This window comes from Triticum dicoccoides, chromosome 4B (assembly GCF_002162155.2).
Source record: "Triticum dicoccoides isolate Atlit2015 ecotype Zavitan chromosome 4B, WEW_v2.0, whole genome shotgun sequence".
Lineage (NCBI taxonomy): Eukaryota > Viridiplantae > Streptophyta > Magnoliopsida > Poales > Poaceae > Triticum > Triticum dicoccoides.
Genome location: NC_041387.1, coordinates 179,916,798 through 179,920,012, shown reverse-complemented (window position 1 = coordinate 179,920,012; position 3,215 = coordinate 179,916,798).

Below are 3,215 nucleotides of genomic sequence, written 5' to 3'. Positions count from 1 at the left end.
CTGGTTACCTTCGTCTTGCAACAGGTAGAAGAGGGTAGGTTGAAGTCCTCCAAGTAGCATCTCCAAGTAGCAACTCCAAGAAGCATCGCATAGCATAATCCTACCCGGCGATCCCCTCCTCATATCCCTGAGGTAGAGCGACCACCGGTTGTATCTGGCACTTGGAAGGGTGTGTTTTATTAAGTATCCGGTTCTAGTTGTCATAAGGTCAAGGTACAACTCCAAGTCGTCCTGTTACCGAAGATCACGGCTATTCGAATAGATTAACTTCCCTGCAGGGGTGCACCACATAACCCAACACGCTCGATCCCATTTGGCCGGACACACTTTCCTGGGTCATGCCCGGCCTCGGAAGATCAACACGTCGCAGCCCCACCTAGGCAAAGCAGAGAGGCCAGCACGCCGGTCTAAACCTAAGCGCACAGGGGTCTGGGCCCATCGCCCATAGCACACCTGCACGTTGCGTGGGCGGCCGGAAGCAGAACTAGCCCCCTTAATACAAGAGCAGGCTTACGTTCCAATCCGGCGCGCGCCGCTCCGTCGCTGACGTCTGAAGTGCTTCGGCTGATACCACGACGTCGGGATACCCATAACTACTCCCGCGTAGATGGTTAGTGCGTATAGGCTCGTAGCCGACTCAGATCAAATACCAAGATCTCGTTAAGCGTGTTAAGTATCCGCGAACGCCGAACAGGGCCAGGCCCACCTCTCTCCTAGGCGGTCTCAACCTGCCCTGTCGCTCCGCCACAAAGATCCACCCAGAGGGCCGTCGGGACAAAGGTCCTTTCAGCCCCCAATCCGTGAATCACTCGCGGGTACTCTTTGAGCTGACCCGACTTTAGTCACCATCTGTATAGTATGTATGTATGTATAGTATATACCCGTGATCACCTCCCAAGTGATCACGGCCCGATAGTATAGCAAGGTAGACTGACAGGAATGTAAGGCCAATGATGATAGACTAGCATCCTATACTAAGCATTTAGGATTGCAGGTAAGGTATCAACAGATGTAGCGACAATGTCAGGCTATGCATCAGAATAGGACTAACGAAAGCAGTAACATGCTACACTACTCTAATGCAAGCAGTATAGAGGAGAATAGGCGATATCTGGTGATCAAGGGGGGGGCTTGCCTGGTTGCTCTGGCAAGAGAGAGGGGTCGTCAACTCCGTAGTCGAACTGGGCAGCAGCAGCGTCGGTCTCGTAGTCTACCTGAGAGAAGAGGGGGAAGAAACAATGAATACCATGCAAACAAATGCATATCGATGCATGACATGACAAGTAACGATGCTAGGTGAGCCCAATCGCGGTAGTAGGTGATACCGACGAAAGGGGGAAACATCCGGGAAAGTATTCCCGGTGTTTCGCGTTTTCGGACTGATGAACCGGAGGGGAAAGTTGCGAGTTCGATAGGTTAGGGGTGTGTGGTGGACGAACGGGCTGCGTATCCGGGTTCGTCTCGTCGTTCTGAGCAACTTTCATGTAGAAAGTATTTTCATCCGAGTTACGGATTAAAAGATATGATTTTCTAAAGATTTAAATCATTTTCTGATTTTATTTATTCATTTAAATCCAACCTTATCCAGAACAGTGCCTGATGACGCAGGCATGACATCAGAGTGATGTCAGCAGGTCAACTGGTCGGTTGACCAGTCAAACCAGACAGGTGGGTCCAGTGGGACCCACATGTCATTGTCAGGGACAATAACAGAGTTCTAAAATTAACTGAAAGGGTTAATTAAGGTGTGGGTCCTAGCAGTCAGTGAGAGGTTAAAGTTTTAATTAACTAATTTAATTAATTAGCAGTTTATCTATTTGTTTTCTTTTTTTTTATATATAGCATGGGGCCCGCATGTCAGTGCCACTGGGCTGCCCAGTCAGCACGTTGACCCAGTCAACAGGTCAACAGGGGCCCCGGGCCCACAGGCAGTGACCCAGGGGGTGGACCCCACGCATGCCACATCAGCGGCCGGCGTTTAGACGCCGGCGAGTCTGTTTTCGCGGCGGCGCGGCTCGGGAGAGTGGCGGGTTTCGCCCATAGGGCACCAAACCGAGCGGGACCGGTCGCGTTCGAACAGCAAGACGACGGCGAAGTGAGTGGGGGTGGTTGTAGAGGCGGTGGTGGCCGGAGTCGAGCGCCACGAGCTCGTCGGCGGTGAGGTGGTTCGGGCGCGAAATGAAGATGGCGACACCGCGCGCTTCGGGGCTAACGGGAAGGCCAGGGGGGAGCTGCGCGACGCGCTGAGCACAAAGGACTCGGCCCCGTGACCATTTGGTCACCAGAAGGGCGCCGGCGACGCGTGCAGGCGGCGGCGCGGTCGGGTGCTTCGGCGGCAGCTAGCTAGGGCACCGCGAGGCGAAGAAGGAGAGGGGGAGAGGAAGGAGTGGAGCTCACCGAGCGGTCAAGAAAGACCCGTGGTGGCTTAGGAGCAGCAGAGCTCGCCGGGGAGGAAGGGGATCGCCGGCGGCCGTCGAGGAAGCAGACGACTCGATCCGTGGCCTGCGGTGCTCCTCGAGCTCGATGGCGAGGCGTAGCCGAAGCAGAGGTCGTCGGCGCGTCTCGTGGACGTGCAAGCGAGGCGCGGGGTGGCCGGTGGCCGCGGTTATGGCGCAGCCATGGCGACGGCGGCGTTCGGTTACGGAGGGGAACGAAGGGGAGCGCGATGGATCTGAGGGGGAAGGCGCAAGGACCGAGGGGAGAATGGGGGCGAGTGGGAGGAGAGACCGAGGGGCGCGGCGTCGGCGTCCTTATCCCCTCGCCTCGTCGCCGGCGAGGTGGGTTCGGCTGGGACGCGCCCTGTTCCGACCCGGGTCGGGGGAACAGGGGAAGGGGACGCTGTGCGGGGGCTGGGCCGGCTGGGCCGGCCAGGCTGACTGCGGGCCAGGGGGTTGGGCGGTGGCCGTGCGGGTGGGTTGGGCTGGCTGGTCCAGGGGGCTTCCCCCCCCCCCCTTTTTTTTTGGTTTTCCTGTTTTTCTTTCCTTTTGTATTTTCTTTTATTATTTCTTTTCTGTTTAAATCATTTAATCCATTTAGACATTTTATAAAAATATGTCTGTTGCACTATAATTACCTTTGTAATATTCGTCAACCACCGAACAATTTTATTTTAAATTTTGAAAACTTTTATTGTTTTCATCAACTTGAATTTTGAATTTGAACGGTTTCGAATTATTGCGAGGATAGCAACAGTAATCGGGATGACGTGCCATGAT